This window comes from Pleurodeles waltl, chromosome 1_1, assembly GCF_031143425.1.
Source record: "Pleurodeles waltl isolate 20211129_DDA chromosome 1_1, aPleWal1.hap1.20221129, whole genome shotgun sequence".
NCBI lineage: Eukaryota > Metazoa > Chordata > Amphibia > Caudata > Salamandridae > Pleurodeles > Pleurodeles waltl.
In genome coordinates this window covers 945,719,054-945,743,591 of record NC_090436.1, presented here as the reverse complement: position 1 = coordinate 945,743,591, position 24,538 = coordinate 945,719,054, and positions in this window count along the sequence as shown.

The following is a 24,538-nucleotide window of genomic DNA, read 5'->3' as shown; positions in this document are numbered from 1 at the left end:
GAAGCCTGTTCTTTAAGTACCCGACCCACATAGTAGTTTTATACTATGAGGATAATAGGGAGGTATTGTTAGAATTGGGGGCTCTAGTTGGCAGTGGTATGCACCCTTCCTAAGTAAGGACCCTCACTCTAGTCAGGGTAAGGGAGTCACACCTAAGATGACCCCTGCTCACCCCCAGGTAGCTTGACACCAGCAGTCAGGCTTATCTCAGAGGCAATGTGTAAAGTATGAGTACACACACACACACACATACACACACACACACACACACACAGTGAAAACACCACAAAAGTACTCAACGCCAGTTTAGAAAAATAGACAATTGTTCTCTGAGTAAAACAAGACCAAACCAACAAACATCCGACATACACAAGCAAATATATAGCTTTTAAAAGATTAAACACAGTTGTAGTTCCTCAAAATCAATGAAGCACTTGACTGAGGCAAAGTACCTGAGATGCATCAAAAACAAAGATGATGCGGGCTGCAGGGTAGGTGATGCGTCAAAAGACCCAGAGATGTGTTGATTCCTTTCTGTTACAGGGTAGTGATGCGTTGGTTTCTTAATGCTAGGCAGAGGAGGTGATGCGTCAGTTCCTTACTGCCACAGGGAAGGTGAAGCATCGTTCGCAGCACAAAGCGTCAGTTCCTTACTGCGATGCTGTGTCAAAGAAGAAAATGCCATCCAGGGACGATGCATTGGTGATGCGTTGGAAGTCAAGCCGTGATGTGTTGATCTCACAGAGAACAAGCAGGTGCTGCGTCAGGGTCAGGGCATTGCGTCACTGCCTTCAGTGAGGCAGTGTTTGAAACTCACGCAGCAACAGAAAGCTGGGGCCTGCATTTAAAACCATGGTCATTGCGTCAAGCGGAGACCACGTTCTGGTGCAGACCACGTGATGCATCCAATGCTTCTAGCAATGTGTTGGTTCAAAATGACGCATTGAGTTTATTTGTGGATTTTCTCTTTGTAGCACCAAAAACTTATTTCAAGGGCCCAGGCTGCACCAGGCACAACTTGGCAGGACAGGACTCTCAGCAGAGGAGCCATGGTGCTGGCAGATGAAGTATTTGATGTCCCTGAGACTTCTTAACAGGAGGCAAGCTCAATTCAAGCCCTTGGAGGACCTTGGAAAGCAGGATGTAGAAAGCAAAGTCCAGTCCTTTCACACTGAGGTCAGAAGCAGCAAGCAGCAGACCAGCAGAACAGAGCAACAGACAGAGTGGCAGTTCCTCCTACAGCATCCAGTTGTTCTTCCTGGCAGAATGTCCTCAGTCCAGAAGTGTTCTAACTTTGTGGGATCAGAGGTCCAGGACCCATACAAATGTATGTATTTGAAGTAGGCAAACTTAAAAGAGACATCTTTGTACTGCACAAGACCTTACCTTTCGCTGCCCTGGACCCAGACACATTTCAGAGGGTTGGAGAATGCTTTGTGTAAGGACAGGCACAGGCATATTCAGGTGCGAGTGTCAGCTCTTCCCACCACTCTAGCTCAGGAAGACCCATCAGGAAATGCAGGGCACAACTCAGCTCCCTTTGTGTGACTGTCTAGAGTGAATTCACAAACAGCCCAACTCTCAACCTGACCCAGAAGTGTATTCCACAAGCAGGCAAAGACAAAATGATTAAGCAAGAAAATTACCACTTTCTAAAAGTGGCATTTTCAAAATCACAGTTCAAAAAGAAACTTCACCACAAGATGTATTTTTAAATTGTGAGTTCAGAGACCCCAAACTCCACATTTCTATCTGATGCCAATGGGAAATGACACTTAAAAGATATTTCAAGGCAATCCCATATTACCCTAGGCCCTAGGGGAGAGATAGTCTTTGAAATTTTTAAAAACGAATTTAGCAGTGTTTCACTATCAGGACAGGTAAAACACATCAGTACATGTCCTTCCTCTTAAAAACAGTGCACCTTGCCCATAGGGCTGCGTTGGGCCTATTTTAGGGGTGACGTGCAAGTAATAAAACAGACGTTTTAGGCCTGGCAAGTGGGTTCTCTTGCCAGGTCAACTTGACAATTTAACACTGCACACATAGGTGCTGCAATGGCAGGCCTCAGACATGTTTGCAAGGCTACCCATGGGGGTGGCACAATTAGTGCTTAAGGCTCACTAGTAGCATTTGATTCACTGGCAATGGGCACACCTGGGGCACTATACTAGGGACTTTCTAGTATTTCAGATGTGCAAAACATGGAGAAACCAATCATCAATACATTTTAGATAGAAAATATATGCACTTCAGCACTGGTTAGCAATGGTAAAGGGCCTGAAGTCCTAAAACCGACAAAAACAGGTCAGAAAAATAGGAGGAAGAAGACAAAAGGTTTGGGAATAAGCCTGCAAAAAAGTCCAGGTCCAACAGACACAATATGTGGTTTCATCAGAAAATAATGTCTACGGCATTAGTTGCAGTTTACATAACCCATTTCAGGTTTACTGTGTCGCTATGATGTTCAGAACTAATTCAATGCTTAGTTGTGTGTATAAACCTAGTTATAATCGATTCACAATTTTCTGAGGAAAATTCTAAAGCCTTTAGTGGTAGAAGGAGGTGCTGATGATAATACTTGCTAATTTTATGTGGATTCTCACATCATCTTAATTTTCCATGTGAGGAGCTTATATTTTTACAGATGTATTGTATTGTATTGTATTGTAATAGTATTTATATAGCACTTACTATGCCTGACGAGGCGTCAAATCGCTTTTCGGCGAGTAGCACGCTACTCCGGAACCCAAAAAGAATTAGTGTTGGATTAGTATTATTATGAGTTAATTTGAGCTGCGGATATGAGAGTTTGTTAGTTAGATTGACTGGAGTAATGGAGGGGTGGAAGAGGGAAGAATCCAGAAGTGTTAATTGGGAGTTTATGGTATTAGGATTTAGACTTGGGATGAGTAAAGGGGGGATGAAGGAGGGAAGAGTCTGTGGAAAGGGTTAGAGATATCACAGTTGCAGGTGAGAGAAATGAGGGAGAATATAGTAGGGTTGCTTGGGAGATCATGGTAGTAAAGTGAGGTTTGGGTGAGTTAGATGTAGAAGCGGAGGGAAGAGCTTAGGCAGAGTTGTTTAGGAGATGAAAGTAGCAGAATGGATTTGGAATGAGTCTGAGTGGGAATGGAGGATAGATTGATAGAGACATGACATATGGTGATGGGTAGATAAGTGTGATATAAGATGAGGGCAGGGATTCATAAGTATCTAGTATAACAACTTATCTAGGAGTTTTGCAATGACCTATGAACATGTTAAGCATAGAATAACATACACACATATATATATATATGTGTGTATATATATGTGTATATATATATATATATATATATGGAAAATGTCACTTACCCAGTGTACATTTGTTTGTGGCATGTTCTGCTGCAGATTCACATGCTGTGCACACGTCCGCCACCCAGAGCCGGACTCGGGGTGCGACAAGCTGCCCCTCCTCGAAGAAGGGCCCTCGAGCCACGGGACCAAGCGACCCCTCCTCCTCGGCTATATTGCGCATGGGCGCCGAATCCACATCAGATCGTCTTCCCGCAGAGGGTAAGGTAGGAGTGAGAGTATAAAGAAGAGTGATGGAGCTATGCTCTCAGCCTTTGTATAGTGCTTTCTGCCGTTAGTATACTACTGTAGTGCTTTCTTAAAATGAACCTTCTTTTCATATGATTCCGAGGTTTCCATCTGTCGGTTGTATATGATTGATTGATGTGTATGGTCAATAGAGAAAAAGACCAAACATATAGGTATATACAATATATATTTGGGGAGACATGAACAGAAATATAATTTCAATCACTGATCAATACATTAGTTGTGCACGTTGAAAAATCTCTAATAACATTCAACACAGTAGATTCTGTGTTGTTCTTACATCAAAGAGGTTCGGTGGTATTCGTTGAGTATCACCCCCTTCAAGACACAACCAAATAATTCTCCCAATCACAGTCCCAATTTCTTTGTCAAAATATAATGTAGCATAATTAAAACAACCAGAATAATCCCACATTTGAGATTTCTGTTGTCTAAAAATGACCCTTCTATCACATAGTAAAATAATACACATCAGATAAATTGCCTGCTCCCGTATTGTAGTGGTACTGCAACATCACACCACATATATTACTCAGTCATACCAACTCCCTCTTATTGTCACTCTCACACCTTCAACCTCAATCAACCAATTAAAAAATCTTCTACGACTGATATCAAACAAGTTAATGAATCTAAGATAATGCCACTCAGCGGGAGCATCTTCAATATTCTCCCAACACTAGGAGTGTGTTAGCACGTCAGATCTTAATAAGTAAACTTACAGGGAGAGGAAAATAGGCTGATGGACCTTTTGACTGCGCTTTGAGTAGTTCCACACCATGGAACCCTGTACCAAAACAAATCAATAGCAATAACAATCAATTACATCAATAATCAATAGGAGTCAGTCATTTCCTCTCAAAATGACCTCGCGGCCATGAATAACCACACCTTTATGTAAAAGTTAAAATATTTATTTCCCTATGTTAACAATGCTAATGTCACGTAACTTAGGCCCTCATTATAAACTCGGAGGGAAATCCCGCAGAGTTCTGAGCTGGTGGTCTAAACATAGACCGTCAAGAACCCCGCTGGCCCAATAAACAACATTACGCTGGGCCAGCGGGCAGAAACAGTGTTTCCGCCAGCTGGATCAGCGGAATGCTGGGCCTGGACATTGCCGATGGCTCCACATGGAGCCATCGACAATGTAGCAGTGCGGCGGGTGCAGCACCACCCATCGCGCATATCACTGCCTGTAAATAGGGCAGCGACATGCGTGACGGGGCTCTGCACGGGGGCCCCAGCACTGCCCATGACAAGTGCAGGGGCCCCCAGGGGGGCCCCGGGGCACCCATTCCACCAGTGTCTCCCTGAAGGCTGGGAAAAAACTGGTTCATTATCCAGCAGGCAGCGCTGCTTGCAGTGCTGCCCTGTAGGATAAGGAACTCTGCCATTGTCAGGCTGCCTGGCGGCGGTAGCCTGGCGGTGGTAGAGTTCCGCCTGTGGCGGTCTCCCAATGAACATTCTATTGTGGTCTGGACCGCCGTGTTCATAATGACTGCCTTAATCTCAAAATCAAATGATCAGCACACAGAAAAAATACTGGCTGACCAAAGCGATGAAAGAATCGCAGTCTAATCAAAGCTTGAGCCACTACACTTTCTAAGGTTACAGTACAAATTAATAGCAAGAATAACTGCGCAAATGAAATAACATACATTTAGAACTCAGCAAAGAAAAGACATCCACTATTATTACATGTAGCGAGCATAATCAGTGAGAACCCTAATCATTCAATGAGAACCCTGACTAACATCATATTAGAATAGCACATTTGACCTTTATGCAAAACAATTTAGTCAACACAAATTTGAAAAACCTCTAGCTACGGCTCTATCAAAAATAGTGATTGATACCTAGAAACAAAAGCAAATAGACATAGCAATCAGTAACATTGTCTTTATAACTGTCCTCAGTATGGTTCAGCAAGCTGACAGCCTTCATCAATAGGACATCAGTATGATCAGCCAGGCACCAGGATTCAGCATTAAAGGTCAGAAAAAGCAAAGTCTCTTAAAACAATAAAGTTAAGCACATCTCTTCTTGGGATGGTCAAAGAAAATAATGGAGATATCTTTTGGTGCAGTCTGGCTAAGTTAAATGTCCTAAAACAACTTCCCACGTTCCTATTGGTCAAAGAATCGCATGTTTACATTTTGTCCAGTGAAAATAAAACTCCAAGGGCATACTTATACTTGTTTTGCGCCAAATTTGTGTCATTTTGTTCACGCAAATTTGGTGCAAAACCAACTCCATATATTTATACTTTGGCGCTAGACCCGTCTAGCGCCAAATTTAACGAGTTAAAGTCATTTTATTGGACGTGGAAACCAACTCTGCATCAATGAGATGCAAAGTGGGCATTCCCATGCAAAAAAAAATTACTCTATTGCCTTAGCCCATATTTATCCCCTTTGCTAAAATCACGCACGGGAGGGAGGAGGGATCAAAAAATGGCGCAAAGCTTGCTTTGCACAATTGTTTAACGCATGAGTCAGGGCAGGTGTTAGGGGACCTGTGGGCCTATTTCCATGGTGGAACACCATGGAATAAGCCCACAGGTGCCCTCCCCAGGGACATGCCCACTCACACCAAAGGGACAGCGGAAGATGGGGGACCCCATTCTAGCTAAGTATAGGTAAGTATTTTATTTTATTTTTTTAAAGTGCCACTGGGGTGGTGGGCATGACTCCTGTCTTTTCTAAGACAGGAGTCATGTGGTATGGATGGTTTTGCATCAGAAAATGACTTTAGGCAGGTTAGAGGTATTTTTTTGACTCTAACCTGCCTAACGTCATTTTTTTGTGCAAAAACCCCTTTTTCCATACCACCAGGCCCACCCGACTACCGTCATTTTTTTTTTATGCTAGCCTACCCTTTGCACCAGCTTGCACCATTCCATAAATATGGTGTCCAGCTGGTGCACAGAAATGGTGCAAGCCAGTGATAACCTTTTGGTGCAAAACTGCGTTAGTGCAGTTTTGCACCAAAAAGTATAAATCAGGGCCTTTATGATCATTCTTTCCCAAAGAGTTCAAAAAGGCAATTGTGTCATACTTGCACTCTTCCTTCATTTTGGATGCAATGAACAAATCATCAAAATACTGTACCAATGTTGATTGGAAAGGTAATTGCAACAACTCCAGGTTCTTTTTCAATATCTGATTGAATATGGAAGGTGACTCTGAAAACCCTTGAGGAATTCTACACCAATAGTAAACTCGGTCCAAAAATTTGAAACAAAATGGAAATTGCCTATCCTCATGAAGAGGCACAAAAAGAAAACTTGTGACAAGTCTATAACAGTGAACCATTCAGCATCACATGTAATCTGAAACATTATCACAGCTGGATTTGGCACAACGGGGCAACATTGGTCACAATGGCATTTATTTTTCTCAAGTCCTGAACAATTCTAACTTTCCCACAGGGCTTTTTCAATACCATTATCAGTGGATTACATGGGCTGCTCAACACTTCTTTCAAGACCCCTTGGTTAAAAAATTCTGCCATTATGTGAGCAACCTTCATAAGGATGTCCTGTTGCATGTGAAACAGGGGAATCTGGGGAAAAATGGTGTTCGGCTTTACAGGAACTTTAACTGGCTCAACTCCCTTTATCAGACCAATCTCTACCTTTCAGATCCCATACCTTTTTTTTAACTGTCCCCTGTAAATCAGGAGGAAGCTCCTTTACTGTGAACACTTGAAAGAAATCAATCAAGGGGGTATTCCTCGTTTATTGTCTCACACTCCGTCTCTAGAGCTGGGTCATCCTCATCATCACTGTTCGTCTGTACCTCAATTCTGTAATTTGAACAAGTAATCGCGCACCTATTTTTACACAGCATGGGGCATATTTATACTCTGTTTGCGCCGGATTTGCATCTTTTTTTATGCAAATCCGGTGCAAACATAATTCCATACAGTATTTATATTTTGAAGCTAGACATGTCTAGCGTCAAAATATTGGATTTAAAGTCATTTTTTGCCTGCGGAAAACTACCTTGCGTCAATGAGATGCAAGGTAGGCGTTCCCGGGCAAAAAATGACTCAAGGGCCAAAGCGCCTTATTTATCCTCTGTGCACAAATCCTGCATGAGAGGAGGAGGGCCTTAGTTAATGGCTCTAAGCCTTCTTAGCACCATTATTTAACACCTGGGTCAGGGTAGGAGTTAGGAGACCTGTGGGCCCTTTTGTATGGTCAGAGACAATGAAAACAGCCCACAGGTGCCCTTCCCTGCCCCCATGGACACCCTAATCCACCCGCACCCACACCTGGAGGACACCTAAGAATCAGGGGACCCATCCGAGGTAAGTCGGGGTAAGTACTTTTAGGTTTTTTTGCAAAGTGCCATGGGGGGCCTAACTTGGGCCCCCGTACATGGCACTGTCTAATGGCCATGCCCAGGGGACATAAGTCCCCTGGGCATGGCCATTGGGCAGGGGGGCATGACTCCTGTCTTTACTAAGACAGGAGTCATGTCCATGGGCGTTGTGTATCAAAAATGATGCTAGTTAAGCTAGAGTAATTTTTTTAAACTCTAATCTGACTAACGCCATTCTTTTCCGCACAACCTCCAGTCTTCCCTACGCCTCCCCAACCCGGTTAACGTCATGTATTTTGACGCTAACCAGGCCTTAGTGCCGGCTTGCCCCATCCTTGAATGGCGCTACCCGTTGCTATACTTTGTGACGCAAACCTGCGCTAACGCAGGTTTGCGTCAAAAAGTATAAATATGGGCCCAAGTCTCTTCCCAGTAGGGATACCAGAGTTGAGTCACAGACTACGGACTTGTGCAATCCTTGAAAGCTGCCAATTTTAACCTAGACTGGTTCTGTAATTGGGATGATCAAATACTGATCTGCTACTGCTACAATCTGGACTGTTTTTCCTGAAAGGGGCAAATTTGGAAGTCCTACAATTCTTACTGTAGAGCGTGTAGCTCCTGTGTTGACCAAGAATCAAACTCTGTGACCCATGACTTTTTCCATTTACATAAGGGCCTTTCTTATCTACTTCTAAAGCTTCTGTAAGCACACATTCCTCCTTATCTGAACTCTTGCTCACCCAATCATCGTTTATTCAATTCTTACTGTGTAACGGGAATTGGTGTACAGTGTTATTAATTTGGTTAAGCATCTGACCTGTGACCTGTTGAGGAAGCACCACCTGCTGCTGTTCCATTGGGGCTTAAGGTATTTGGATTTGCTGTCTAGGTACCATTTGAACCTGCTGTAGCATTGGCTGCAACTGTGTCATTTGTACACGTGGCATTTGCACCTGCTGCATGGGTTGAAAATGTTGCACCTGATTCACATTGTTATGAACATTTGGATTATGAACTCTCATTTCCGGTCCTCTCATGTTTTGGAACAAATTGTTGACACCTTCCTGTACCATCACTCCCGCTTCCAGTGTCCAACCGCTCTGCAAGCCTGACAAGGCAACAATCTCTTCATTCCCTGCACATCATTCTGAACTGCTGCAGTACCCAAGTCGGGACGATGGTTTACATTACCTCCGTGACCTCTACCTCTCATCTGATTTTGAAACATCACATTTCCCTGCTGCAGCTGTTGCTGCTGCTGTGGAAAATTTCCCTGCATCCCTGTTTGTGCCGCTGTAATCTGCATCAACATCTTTTCTTTTAGCTTTCTCTGCTTCAATTCAATCTCGTCACCACAGTACTTTGCATACTGCAACACCTCATCAATCCGCTTTGCTTTCCTGCAAATCAAATGACCCTCAATCATCTGGCTAATTTCAGGTCTCAATCCTTCAACAAATCTGAACACAAAATTAATCATGTCTTTCGGCTCAATTGTCTCTGTACCACTGTAATGTTTAAACGCCTGCAACAATCTTTCATAATATGCATGTGTTGACTCCTTTGCTTCCTGAGCCGTCCTGTCTATTCTCTGCCAGTCAATGTTTTGGGCAGAAATTCTCATCTTCAGGAAATTCAATCACTTTGTACAAATATTTCATTACCTCAGGAGATGGTGCACCTGTAGCCTGATCCCTCTCTGGTTCTTTCGTCGGCCAATCTATACTCCTCTTGCACTCCATCCACAAATCAGTTGGAACTACTATCTCTAATAGTGTTCAAGTCTTCCCATAGCCATTTTGCAAGTTTCACGAACCTATCTGTCTGCTGATACCATTCTACTGGCTTCTCTCTCAACCTACGATAGTCATTGGTAAAGGGCAGAACATCAACTCTGCTCCACAGGTCATGACGAATATTCCCTCATGGAATCTCTCTCATTGGTAAAATCTTCACCGGATCCTTACCCTGCTGCACACTTGCAGTAAGGTCCACAACATCCCTTTTCCATTTATCTCTCTTCTTTACCCATCTGCCTTTCAATTTGTCTAATGATCCCCATGTCTGGACACTTTGGAGTAACTCCCTAAGGTCTGTCTTCATTCCTGCAGATCTCATGTGCTCAAAGTCTTTGTGTCAAAATCTAAACTGTAACTCCTTTTCAAATGTTTTGTTTTCTCTATTGCTATGCTGGACTTCTCTGCCAGGTCTGCTAGCCTTTGATGTACATTGCTCACTTCCCTTGTGATTGTCGGGCACAGGTATCTTAATTCTACTTCTGTGTAGGACTGTAATCTGTTCACACCCATAGTTCCTTCAATGAGCTCACCCGCTTCCATTCCTAGTCTTGCATAGTTCAAGTACTCCTCTCCCCTAGGAGCACTCTGTGGGGTATTCAGCTTGTCTAAGCATTCAGTCAATTGCTGGGAAGTCAAACCTTGCAACTAAATGTTGCTGGCCTGGACATGAGGCGTTGGTTGCACAACTATATCTGTAGAGTGCGGTGTCAGTAATTTCAGACTCTGACTAACGTTCAACCACATGACAGTATCCGCCGGAACTCCGAATGGGCTAAGGTCTTGCAATGATCTCGATCCGTCAAAGGTCTGTCCCGCAGGAGAGACTATCCGGATATTCTCATTAGGTCCTTCCCTCATTGCATTCTGACTGAGGACTTCCTGTCCATTTGCTCTGTCATTCTCTGGTGCAAACAAAGGTACACTTGGACCAATGTGACAGGTACAGATACAGCATCTGGGCTTGGTCTGGCACTCAAGTTCTGTGGAAGCATAATTCCCATATTCTGGCTCATCAGTGCAAGCATATCTGACTGTGTCCCTATTATGGGAGTGTACTTTGGCATTGCTTGTGACTGCACTTGAGGCAGTAAAAGTGGAGATGGCACTGTCTGAACCAATATTAGTTTTGGGAAAACCTGTCCGTTTGGCACTTTTAGGTCTCTGTCAGTTTCCACTATAGGTACATCAGGGTAAATTCTCTGGACATTCAACTGTGGTACCTTAGTTTGTGCTACTGGAGTACTAGGTGTATTAAGACTGCTCTGCATTGGGCTCTTTGTCATACTAGGTTTAATCTGCACTGGATTAGTTGGCATTTTAACTTCTGTCGGAGCTGAAGGATTTACACTAGTGCTCAGACCACTCTCTTGTACTGCATATGGTGGGGGACGATTTCTCAACAACTGTAAAATAAACTCATCATCGTCTGACTCTTCCTCAAGTGTTTGGGATCCTCTAGACTCTTTTGATCTCTGCTCCCTACTCTCAGAAGGGCTTCTGTTTGTTTTTCTAGTGGCTTTCCTTCCTCCTCTCTCACTGTCCTTTGTAATTGCAGGAAACAATTTAATCCTATGCAAAGTCTTGTGGCCAGATTTAAAGAAAAGTGGTGCAGCGCTGTGCTGTGCCAAAATACACACTTAGGAAAGGCAGGGATGTGCCGTATTTAAGGGAATACGGTGCACCCCTGCATTTCCCCCTGCGCTGGCGCTAAATGTAGCTGCCAGCGCCAACGCAGGCATCCTTGCACTATTGTGCAATGATGTCTGTGTTGAGGGGTGTGATTGTTTATGTGAGGTAAGGTGTCCCTTCCCCCATAAACAATCACTAATGGTGCTTTGGCACTTCTGTGTGTGCCCTGGGGGTGGCGTTTGATTTTGGCGCTGCCTCAGGTTTCCAAAATTTTATAAATCTGAGGCAGCATCAAAATGCAATGGGTGTTGCTGTGGCATGTCCACAGCAACACCCATTGCACGCCCCTTCCACACACAATGCTGCATGGGAAGGGGCCGTATTTACAAGGTGGCATTAAGCCACAAAAAGTGGCTTAATGCTACCTTATAAATATGGCACTGTGCTTTGCGCCACAAGAGCGTCACAAAAAGAGACGCTCCTGTGGTGATAGGGCTGATCACTGTCCCATCTAGCCTCCGCTAGTGTCTTTTCTGCCTTTCTCATTCTCCTCTCAAATTTTAGTTGTTGTTGCTGTTTGGCTACTAATTCCCAGATCGCTAATGCCTTAAATTGTGCTGGTCTCGAAGGGGGTTTCACCCTCCTCAGATTCTCTAAGCTCCTCCAATTAAATGTTCCAGGGGCAGGAAACACCAAACTCCTATCTTTCTCTGTCACTTTGCACCATTGTTTCAGCCAAAGACATGGCGCAGCACCCTTTTCTTCTATTACAATGTAAGCTGGTGTACCTTCTGGCAGTGCAATATCCCCTATACTTGTTGTAATGTATGTATCTCCCCTTAAAGCACTCTTTAAAGCTTTGAAAAATTTCATTTTTGAGTATCCTGAATCAAATCCAGAAGTGACTTTTATTCCCAGAATTCTCTTTACCCACTTTCTCAACCAATTGCGCTTCACGGTTGTCTGCCAATCCGTGCTCGACCCTTCTCACTTACAGACCTACCCCAGCGCAGCTCCAATGACGTCACACTCACACATACTGCAGCTGACAAAGTCTTGCGGCTTGTCCTCCCGAACTCAGATTCACACTAAACTAATCCAATTTATTGCGAGCACTAAACAAAATCAAAACCCAATTTGTCTGTTTACTACAGGTAAGGTAACACAATCGCTTCAGAAACTTTACAGATTTTTCACTGATGGCGTTTCGCTCTAACAGCTACTTCTTCTTTCTCAGTTTCCCTGAATCGCAAGAAAAATTCAACCCACAAATTTTACTCTCAACTGATTAGTCGGTCTGTCCTGGAGGACATAGGGCTCGCCAGATCTCAGTCAAAAATGATTTCGCTCACTTTGACTCACAATCTGACTTGACGACCACGCCTGATCGACCTATTAAACCAGACAAATTACAACAAAAACCAAGGGGCATATTTATACTCTGTTTGCACTGAATTAGCGTAATTGTATTAAACTCTAATTTGGTGCAAAATTATCTCCATATTAATACTTTGGCGGTAGACCCGTCTAGCACCAAAATTATGAAGTTAAAGTCATTTTTTGGAAGTGGAAACCTACCTTGCCTTAATGAGATGCAAGGTAGCCGTTCCCATGCAAAAAATTACTCTATGGCCTTAACGCCATATTTATACACCTGTGCAAAAATGGTGCATGGGAGGGAGGAGTGGTCAGAAAATGGTGCAAAGCTTGCTTTGCCCCTTTTTTTAACACCTGGGTCAGGGCAGGCATTAGGGGACCTGTGGGCCTATTTCCATTGTGGAACACCATGGAATAAGCCCACAGGTGTCCTCCCCAGGCCCCAGAGACACCCCCACACCAGAGGGAGTGCAGAGGATGGGGGACCCCATCCCTGGTAAGTACAGGTAAGTATTGCACTTTATTTTTTAAAGTGCCATAGGGGACCATTAAATGGGCCCTCCCACATGGCACTGGGTGCAATGGCCATGCCCAGGGGACCCTGGTCCCCTGTGCTGGCCATTGGGGTGGTGGGCATGACTCCTGTCTTTTCTCAGACAGGAGTCATGCGGTATGGGTGATTTTGTGTCAGACAATGACTCTAGGCAGGTTAGGGTATTTTTTTTTTTTACACTAGCCCACCCTTTCCACCGGCTTCCACCAGTTCATAAATATGGTGCCCGGCTGGTGCACAGAAATGGTGCAAGCTGGTGTTAAAGTGTAGTTTTGCACCAAAAAGTATAAATCAGGGCCCAAGTTTTTCATACACTTTTCGATATACTCCATATTTTTAGACCACGCAGGGTCCGTATACCAACAACCATGTGAAAAATGTTTGAGTACAAAGCACCACACACATGAAGTTCGACGACTTCCCTACTCTCACACTTCTACAACTTCATTTGGATTACGCAAACTCCCTAAACTCTCACAAACACCACAATTCACTTGTGATTTGCATAAGCTGTGCAAGCGCAAAACCTACTTCATTCACACTGTCTCTAGAACGCCAGGAACACCCTCAAACAACCATTGGCAAGCTCCAAGATTCTTGGAAAGTCATTTTAAGTACTTAGGGGCACATTTTCTTTCCACTTTGTGTCATCGAATCTGAAAACTCCAAACGTACAAAGATCACCAAGATGCACTCCCTGGCCCACATAAACAAGAATGACTTTGCACCTAATAGAAGCACTTGACATCGCCTTCGCCATTTACACTTTGCCCTGGCCTGTGCGGATGAACTTGCGACAATAGTTCCCTCCTCCTGGTAGACATAGAATGTGTCTTTGACACAGTTCACAGGCCTGTTTTGATGGCAGTCTTCTGTAAAATGCACTTTGGACCACAATTCATCAGTTAGGTCAAAACCCTCCTCACTGAGGGCCATATTTATACTTTTTGACGCACAACTGCGCCAAAGCAAATCCGACGCAAATCCGGCGCAAACAGAGTATAAATATGCCCCTGAATGTGGGCCCAGGTCCGTGCCAACGGGCTACTGTCCCCAACCTCACCCATACAGAGACGTCCCTACCAGGGCTGCTCTTTATCCACATTGCTTTTTGTCTTGTTATGTTAGGTTATGTTAGGAGCATTTATAGAGTGCATTAGACACAAGGGTATCAAAGCACTAACAGATACCCGGCAGATGACAGGAGCATTCAATCAATGCTGTGCATGATGATGGAGAGCAGAAATTATTTTGCTTGGATGCCCAGGTGCATGGTTTTCCATGGGAAGGGGGTCATCACTATATGCTCCTATATGTCCTGCAAACCCACGCAACCTTCCCTTGCCTCATGAAACTCCAGCGTATCTACAGGGAGGCAATGGGACTTAGGGTGAACTGAGGCAATTCTACACTGGTCCCAAGTAGAGGGGATGGGTGGACAACACCAGTGGAGACAAAGCTTCGGTGAGAGGTGACAGCTTTCATTACCTAGGCATCACAATCACCCTTTTCAAACAACTGTACTGGGTAATAAACATACTACCAGGGCTTTCAAGGATGAACAAGCATTTGCAATGCAATAGGCATCTCATTAGCAAGAGTTAGAGCTGTTGGTGTTGCAAATGATAATGACACCCTCGCTTTTGGGACCTTATAAATCTTTATCCATGAAGCACATTAAACCTTTATCAGAAATAAACTGTGTTTGTGGATTCTTTCATACACTTGACATTAGGCTGTAATGGTCTGATCAACCCCCACACCACAGTAAAAATAGCATTTTGAAGAAACATAGTCATGTAACCATATAGTCAACCCCTAGAGGGCATAATGACATAAAAACGAATGATAAAGAACATTGCAGTGTAAACATATAATCAGCCCCTTGAGTGCATAGTGTATTACACATGTTCAGGCCTAGCATGCCTTTTGAATATCATTTATCTGTGGAGTCAGTGGCACAAGGTTGCAGTGACGCAGGTTGTTACTAGATGTCCCTGTAGAGTCAACAGCAGAAGGTGCAGTACCACTGGTTGTGGCTAGATGTCCCTGTAGAGTGAACAGCCCAAGGTGCAGTACCACTGGCTGTAGCTAGATGTCCCTGTAGAGTCAACAGCAGAAGGTGCAGTACCACTGGTTGTCGCTAGATGTTCCTGTGGAGCCAAAAGTACTGAGGCCCTTATTTGTACTTTTTTAGCGCTGCATTTGAGCTGCTTTTTGACTCAAAACAGGTGGAGAAGTACCAGGTCCTCAGTGAAATGGCTAAAATATTTAGCTATGATGCACATTAAACCTTTATTGGAAATAAACTGTGTTTATGCATACATTAAACCTTTATCAGAAATAAACTGACCTTGTGCATTAGCAGAAGGTGCAACACCACTGGTCGTGACTAGATATCCCTGTAGAGCCAAGTGAGTTAATTGTTTCTTGGAGCAATTATCAACCTTCAACCCACTGAGCACATAATACATCACATATTTAGAGACCAAATAAAGCAACCAGAACATTACTGCAAACAAGATCCTCAGTATACATACTCCTCACAACTACTTGAATAATAATTCTAAAAAATCCAGCTTTAAGAAAGCTTAACTAGTCATTGATTGGTGGAAGATGTTATGATTGTGGACCCCCTGTAACCTAGTGTGACCCACACAATATCCTAGCCAGAAACAGCACATCTTCCTGAATGTTTTGGTGGTGGTCCTATTGCCCTGGGACCACCACAGGCTGAGTTATAGCTAAACATGCTTTCTAAAAGCAATGCCTGATAACATTATGGGGTGAGTTTCCTTGCATCTATTAAACATTTACCAGAAATAAACTGTGTTTGTGCAGTAGCAGAAGATGCAATATCACTGGTTGTGGCTAGATGTCCTTGTGGAGCCAACTGAGTTAGTAGCACCTTGGGGTAATTATAATCCTTCAACCCTTGGCCAGCATAGCGCATTACACAGTTGTAGGCTGAGCAAAGCTGTCAGAATATTATTACAAACAAGAACCTTATAACACAAACTCCTCTCAGCCATAAAAATAAACATCCCATCCATAAAAGAGTTTAAATAGGTATTGAATGGTGGAAGAGGTTATGATTTCTGAGGCCCTCTAACCTAGTGTGACAAACAAGACAGACAGAAAGAGTACATCATTCTAACTGTTTTGGTGGTGGCCCGATTGCTCTAGGAATGCCACAGGCTGAGTTATGGACTAAAATGTGTTGTTAAAGGAATGCCTGCAAAGGTGAGTTTCCGTGAGTGCAGTGAATATTGTATCAGCTCTTCCGCTGTTCCGGGGGAGCCGCTGTTGAGGATTCATTATTAGGTCAATTTCATGCTATAGAAGGCCACAAAAAAATACACAAAACACACGCACAACACAACTACTTGTAATTACTGATTATGTCAAGTAAGGACCAAGTGAAGGACAAACGCGGAAAATGAACCACCTGTGAACATGAGTGCTTACTTACAAACAAGAGAGGCAGGAAACATTCCAGGCGTTATTAAATGTACTTGGCCGGTGCTCCTCAGCCAAGTATAGGATGTGACGTAACAGCTGTCAAACTAGTTGGGAGTCTGCCAAATGAGAGCAACACTGCCTTTAACCTATGGTAAGTGGTAGGCAGCGGCAGGAGGAAGCAAAGTCCTATACTCCATCCAACAGATCTTGCAGACTGTGCATGTGCACTGGCTAGGCTCGACCTAAAAACAAATTGAAAATCTGGGCATCTCTTTTGCTTTCATGGCAGGCCAGTGGTATTATTTAAAATACACGGTCTCCCTTGTTGTCTGTATTCCTGTAGCACTATCCTACGTGCTTGCAGCCACATTCTTTACAGAGCTACAGGCCCAAGTAAGTATATTCCACTGGGCTTGTAAAACTCCTGGGGTCTCCTTCATAAAATGATGCTAAACACCATATAGAACAGGATTCAGCTGGGCCGATGTCTGACTATACCATTGGGCGTCTCATATGATTCCTTTTCCTCCAAGATCTCCAATTGCTGATGACATAACGTCCAGACGCTGACACTGCATCATGCTGTTGCACCGCATCACCCAAGCTCGAGCTTAAGCTGCTGATACACTGCTCTGCCAGCGATTTGTGGTGCTGCTGTGGTACCACAGCCGTCATCACAGCTCGCTGGACGCTGGTTGCACCACTTCTGCTGTCTGCCTGCTTGCGGTGCGCTGCTGTGGTGCCATATGCCATGGTCGCCATTGGGCCATTTGGCAGTTTTTAGGCAATTTTGGGAGCTTTACGATACCTACGGTAACTACGGTGCCTACAGTGCCTACTGTGTCACCTTATCTACCTAACTCCCTTCCTCAGATACCTCAGTTACCTTGTGTTGTGCCTCACAGTCATTAGCCCCCTAATTCCCAGCCTAACGTCCTTAGCCTTTAGATCTTTGGTTCTATCACCATACTGGCCATGGTGTAGTCCATGGATGTAGGACGTAGATACAGGATATTACCATCTTTTCAACCAGCCTTTCAGTCATATAACGTGCCTCATAGCCTCACAACCTCACAGTCTGCTGGTACTGTCCGCTGGTACAACGTGCTGACTCAGTTGAACCTGCTGTGTGTCGGACACCAGAGGTCATTGGATATTGGGTATTGGCAGTCCCAAGGACTAGGACGATAAGTTTTCCGATGGTAACGCTACATAACACAACATACTGCAAGGTGAGAGGCAAGTTCTGGTGTGGGGTGGCATTGGAGTGGTGTTGGAGTTGGCTTTTGGTTCTGGAGTGACTCGGAGTGGCAACTGTATGCTTTTCTGGACATTTGCAGACTTCTGGAATTGTGGTCCCCTAGACGTCTCAGACATCTCTAGTCCAGCTTTTAGTATTAACACTGGAGACCGCTAGAGACCGCAATGATTACAGAAGGATGTGCAGCAATTGTGTCTGAGGTATTGGATGCATTGGATGTAACTAACTGGTAGTGCCCTGTCACTTCTTGAATTGGATTACATTGGATGTAGTGTCACAGAAGGGCGAGCCAGGGCATCCAGAACTTCCAGGACCTCCAGGATGTAGTGTCCGAGGCTGCAGAAGTGGCTTGTCTTAAACAGGTGCAGCTTGTGGTCCTTGTGCACTCCCCTTGATTATGAACTGATCGCAAAGTTGAACTAAAGCCTGGATCCTGCAATAAAGGGACAGAGGATACATGTGTAATTTTTTGATCTTCTAATAAGTAGAGACAAGCTCCTTACTTTTCTCTATCGCGTGTTGTTGAGGTGTGGCAGCGTGTTCTCTAGTTCTAGACACTGGACGATACACTGAAGTCTGCGTATAAAAGAACAATAGATCTAAAAATTCCTTGACAAAAAAGATGTGCTCAGGAAAGGAAAAGGCAACCCAGCCGTTAATCAAGAGAAACAAGAGAAAACAAAAATCTCTAAAGGATCAGCGGTTCTTCCACATCAAATTTCCCCAATAAAAAGTGAATGTAGTCATGTATATGAGAAGGGGACAAAATCAGGCTTGAAGTGGAGGGGGCGATGGAGCGTAATGCTCCTGGTAATATTATAGAATTATTAGAGGAAAAAGTGAATGCCTGGGGTTTAATCAGTGATTTAGAGTTACTTACTTTAAGATCATCCTCTCCATCTCCTGTTGTCCCCACATTTCCGTTGGGAAATATTTTAAGAGGGTCTTTGGAAAAAGGTGATCAGGTGCCCTTAGAGGTAAATGTTATTGTAAAGAAGGGTAGGAAATCGAAAACAATGTTATCTAACAAGGATCTCGGGAGGGCGGACAGATGAGCCTGGATAAAAAGTAATTTTATGCTTTTGACAGCGAAGATTCTTTTAATTGAAGTCCACAATTTCAGAATACCTCTGACTTGTGCACTGATAAATTGTATTGTATTGTAATAGTATTTATATAGCGCTTACTACCCCTGACCTGCCTAAAAATATTGATTCAATGGATACTGAGGTTAACATGCAAGTAGTGCAGGCTACTGCTTCAGTTATACTGGAGGAGGTAATATCTCATGGACAGAGGATTCCGAGCGACCGTGGACCACTAAAAGTTCAAATACCCAACAGTTCTGGCCAGGAGAGGAGTAATGAGGATCACCAGCTTTAACAAAGTCCACTTGGCAAATTAAATCAAGGTGCTGTGTGGTATTTTTTCTTTAAGACTTCACAATTAACTCTTGATGCTCTGTCCTTCCGGTCTACAAAAATGGATGTGCAGGTAAATTTATTCAATGTTATGATTCAATCTGTATCAGGGATCGATCAAAAGTTGGCTGTCTAAATGCTTTGATTAAACGAGCACAGAATTATGTTGAAACAATGAAGCTGGAATGTGCCTGTGCACCAATAATTAATGAGGTTGGTACACTTCCAGGTGTTCTAAATACATTAATGGATGATATTAAGGTTAACATCAACATTGTTAAAAGTTGTAGAAATGTAGCCTACTTGAATCAACAGCAAGAGGCTAGTGTCTGTTCAAATGAGGGAAGTGTTATCCACAATTTATATTGTACTGGGGGAGAGTTGATATTAAAGAGGGAAGTGTTAATGAGGATGTCTGCTGTACTGGGGAAGATTTAGTGATAATGCCTGTCGTACTGAGCCACTATAAGAAGGGGAAATCAACAATAATGGAAACCTAATTAAAAAGATCCCAGCCCAACCATCACAACCAATTAAACAATTGGATGACCAATCTAAGCAACTAGATGAACATATTACTAAAAGGGAAAGGGAAAAAACAACTGAAAGCTAGGAAAAAGACAATGGATTTCCCAGCTGTTGCTTTTAATGCTGGTGTGATTACTATAAATACCTCTGCCATAGGAAAAGGAAATAGAAAGAGCTCTGAGCAAAATCTAAAAAAAAGGGTAGCCCTTTTATTACTAAGTTTTTCCCACTATTTAACACTCATAAGTGTGGTCAGGATCTTCTGGGAACAAATGGGCCTACCTTATGTCAGGGGGAATCAGTAGTTAAGGAGCATCAAGGTCCCCTTAATGCTAAGGGACGGGTAGATGTGAATCCGAATATCCAATTTCTAAAACACACAAAGGTATGGGGACGGCAAGATAGGTACCAACTCAGTTAATTAAAGTGAGATTATAAATGCTGAGAGGCAAGGAATGATAACTAGTAAGATACCAATTGAAGGTGTTCCTGTACAAGGTGCACACAAAGTAGAGGATCTTGAGAGTAAGGGAAGCTGTCCTGTTATTGAACAATTGGACACCACTGTGCCAAGGGAAGGGATGTCCATGCAAGGCCTACTTTTGAGGCCAAATTGGTAAACAGGTCAGATGAATGGATGAATTTAAGCCACCAGGGGGGGTCTGACTGTGAGTTCAGCTCCCGGATCCCGATAAAGGATCTAAGTGGTCAAGCTTTTGATGTAGAACAGGTTGTTTCTAAAGGGGGTTCCTATTATTGATCTCGCTTGGGTGGTAATCAATTAATCTTTGCACCACAATATCAGACCAGGGGCCCGCATGACATACTTAATCATGGAAACATATTAAAACTCTTACAAGTAATACCCTACCTTAAGAATATTCAGACTACAGACATTGACTATAAGATTTCTGCCTGTGTCTAAGGAGGATGAAAGTAACACACAAGAATCCACCTTGGTAACATGGACGACTTCTCAGCATGCCAGCAAGGTTATAAATAAAAAAAAGTTGCTTATTAAACTGGGGAATTATGCTTACAATACCACGAGAGATAGGTTATCCTGACCCCTTAGAAATTCAAAGTACCTCCCGAAAAAATTTAACAAAATGAGAGGTCCAAAGCAACCTTTCTCAGTTCTTAGAATTGCAACTGGGAACTCAATTTCAGCTGATAATCCGGACCTCGTATTCCGTCAGACAAGATATACATCAGATAATAGAGACCACCGTGAGCAGTGAAGTTTAGGGTGGTTGTCAGCTGCCTCCACAATAGGAGCCGTCATTGACAGTTATACAGTCCACAGTTATGAACCGGTATGGTAAGATCTTATCAAAAATAATTTAAAATCTTCTCTTGGAACATACATGGGATTAGTTCAAATAATCAACAAAAGGGCTTAACAAGTCTATTAAATGATTTTTAAATTATATTATTACAGGAGACCTGGGCTACAAAACCCTTTACAATAGGTGGGTAGATAGGCTTTTCCCCCCTGCATTAAAGGTGAAAAAGTTCGAACACCCGAGGGGGATCTTGCAACCTTAGGTTTCCCACCTAGGCAAGAATAGTGTGTAGAGGGGCAACTTACAAATTGGACCTTTCATATCAGGGTGTGATTGAAAAGTTAATAAATGTATTTGCTCATTACGATCCCATACTAATGGCAGATGTACATTTTTTTGTAACTTTATTTTTAGAGGTTAATAGAGGTTTGCACTATGTACAACTGAAACAAAGTGGGTGCCACATCTGTAGGTCACATCCTTGCCAAATCACAGTTACAACAATGACATCTAGAAATGAAACATATAGTCATTCACTTGTAAAACACTTCATTGTTTATTATGAAAAAAACAAAACACACTGAATCAACTATTGTAGTAAGCTAAGGAGCTAATGTGATTGTTCATTGAAACTAATGTTCCTTGGGCCTCATTTACAAGCCCTTTGCACCACCTCTCGTAAAACAATGTTGATGCAGCGGTGGCGCCAGCAGTGCACTACATTGCTCCATATTTACAAACTGACTCATTGGGCCCAGTCCATCAGTTTGTAAAGTCCTGTGTAACATTATACCTGTGCCAGGTATTATGTATGCAGGGTAGGTGTTCCCACAGGAAAAACCTTGCAGAACTGACACAGTGAAATTTACATTCCACTGTGTCATTCTGCAACTTCACTGAGGCAAAATTTTACTGCCTGCTCAGAGCAGGCGTAAAATTGATGTAAGGCTTTTTCCAATGGGAGACTTCTTGCATTGATGGAGTTGCGCAGTTTAACAATGCTACTCCAGCAATGCTTGAGTGTAGCACCAACAGATGCATCAGAATTCCTGATTGCATCTGTGAAAACGTATGCCATGGAGCTCAGTATTCTTAATACAGCTCATCCATAGAGTTGTTAGGAGATGTGCGGGAAGCGCAAGAAATCTGACAGATCGATAGTGATGCGTCATATTCTTGTGAATAAGGCCCTTTGTTTTTAGGATGAGCATAGCAGCGTGCAAGCTCTGCTTTTCTAATGTGTTAGTATGTATCTGGGCTTTTAACCATGCCCACTGCAAACCTATCAATTTCAGTCATTTATGGATTTGCCCTTAAAAAATCCTTTATTTTTGTTGGTAAATGCTTTACGTTTGTCCCTCCTTGGGGTGGTTTAGTTACCACCTTGGACATCGCCCCTGTTACATGGCTAATTGCACTTTTGCTTGATATGTTTGACTGCGAGAGAACTTATTTTTCCTTTTGTGTGCTGTTTCACAATCAGCTTGCTTATGTGAAACTATCACTTTTCATTTTCAATTTATGTGGCAAGAAAAGTCCGGTTAGCTCTAACTCAAGCAAATGCGAGACCCATTGCATTGCAAATGCTCGTTTATTTTCTCATTGGTCGTCTGCTCTGCAGTATTGCCACCCTGAATATGGAATCTCTTAGCATACCAGCGTAACTTTTCCAGGCTCTTGAGTCTCCTTTGACCGGATGTTGTTGCTGACTTTCAAAAGCTCTATGCTAGGAAGTACAGTTTGAGAGAGAAAAACAAAGTTTATTAAGAGCATTGGCAATATAAAACTGCGGAAGATATGGCCTTTTTTTAGTTTGGTAGACCCTGAGATCCCTCATAAATCAGCATTGCTCCCACTCATTTAGACTACAGCATAGCCCCTGAGGAAAACATGTGACCAGTGACTCATCCACCGCATGTCCTTGAATAAGGGAGCCTGCGCGTCAAGTTTCAAGTTCAATGTTATAAAAAACACCGTCAGTGAAGACCATCACATGCATAACCAGCATTGATCAAAGAAATAAATATTAATAAAAGACGATACACCTTTGCTTCGAAAGAGTACTTGGATCGCCTATGATAAACTCAAAAAGTTGAAAGGCCTACGTATGCTGAAATCTAGGGCTGGCTTTTGGCCGGTGCGAGCAATGCGACCGCACCAGATGCTGAGTTCAGGGGAGCGCTGTGTTTAGCAATAACTTCAGAAACTTGCGATTTAAAAGCACCTGCTGAAAATGTCCTTGTGCGCTTAGCCTTCAAGAAACAATTAAAATGTCAAGGTACTTCTTGTAATTAATGTTCCTGCTAGGGAGAGAGATGGGAGTTTTGACTTTAAAGTAGCATAGAGGGTTAATGTGCCTGCTGCAAAAAACAGAACTATGCAGCATATTTAGGAAAAGTGGCGCTGCACTTTTCTTGCACCCCTTAGCGCCCCCTAACGCCACCATGTGTGCGTCATATTTAAAATATGGTGCACTGTGGCAGTAGTTAGGGGACTAGCGTCAGAATTGCTTACGCTAGTCCGGCGCTTTGCTGGTTTTGCATCAAAAATGTTGACGCTAATCTTGCAAAGCACCCAGAGTCCCATTGTAACCAATGGAAACCTCCTTTTAATCCCATCTCTGAGCAGGTGTTAAGAGTGCCGGAAATAAAAGACGCAAATAAATCTAACAGATTTCTTTGCGTAATTGTTTTGGTCCCCCCTAACGGGGTGTGCCCCCTTTTTTATACACTATCCCTGGCGCAAGCTTAATGTAGCGCAAAAGGTTACAAAGTGGCGCAATGCATGCATTGTACCTCTTTGTAAATATGGCGCAGCATTTTTGGCCTTCTAACGCCACATTAATGTAAAAAAAGACACTAAGGTGGCGTTAGACTGGCACCTGGGGCTATTAAATATGCCCCTATGGCAGTGTTTGTTGTATCCAGTGCGCAGCACCAGCACTTATTTTTGAGGCCCGGAGCTTATTTTTCTGACTCAAGCATCTACTGCAAGAAAAAGACACATATGGGAAAGACACAGGAAGAGAAAAACGAAAAAGTGTCAGAGTGGCAAAAAGCAGAAATCCACAAGAGTGAGCTGAAAGGGCAGGGAGTACCTTTAAATGGATTGAAGAGGCCCAAGATGGCTTCAGGATTACGCTGCCTCTGTATTCCTTGTTCACACATTTAGGGCCATATTTATACTTTTTAACGCAAAATTGCGCCGCCGCAGTTTTGTGTCAAAAAATTTATCGCCGGCTAACGCCATTTCGTAGCGCTGTGCGGGCATCATATTTATACT